This window comes from Aspergillus sydowii, assembly GCF_001890705.1.
Source record: "Aspergillus sydowii CBS 593.65 unplaced genomic scaffold ASPSYscaffold_23, whole genome shotgun sequence".
NCBI lineage: Eukaryota > Fungi > Ascomycota > Eurotiomycetes > Eurotiales > Aspergillaceae > Aspergillus > Aspergillus sydowii.
The window spans coordinates 1-246 of record NW_024467881.1 but is presented as its reverse complement, the minus strand read 5'-3'; positions in this window follow the sequence as shown (position 1 = coordinate 246).

Below are 246 nucleotides of genomic sequence, written 5' to 3'. Positions count from 1 at the left end.
AAACAATGGCACGTGGGCGCCAACGTGTATCACGGTATTCTTTGCAAAAGCTGTGGAGGTAGCCGGATTGAGTTGACGTCTCGTACAATTAGAAATGCGACAGAAAGCAGCTTTTCTGTAAGAATTGGACTGTCAAGAGAGCTGCGCATTTTGCTAAGCGTCTGAATGCTTCTGACAGTACGGTATACACAAAGCAGTACGCCTCGATAGGCGGTGGTGTTGACTCCTGTAATACCATTACAAGTG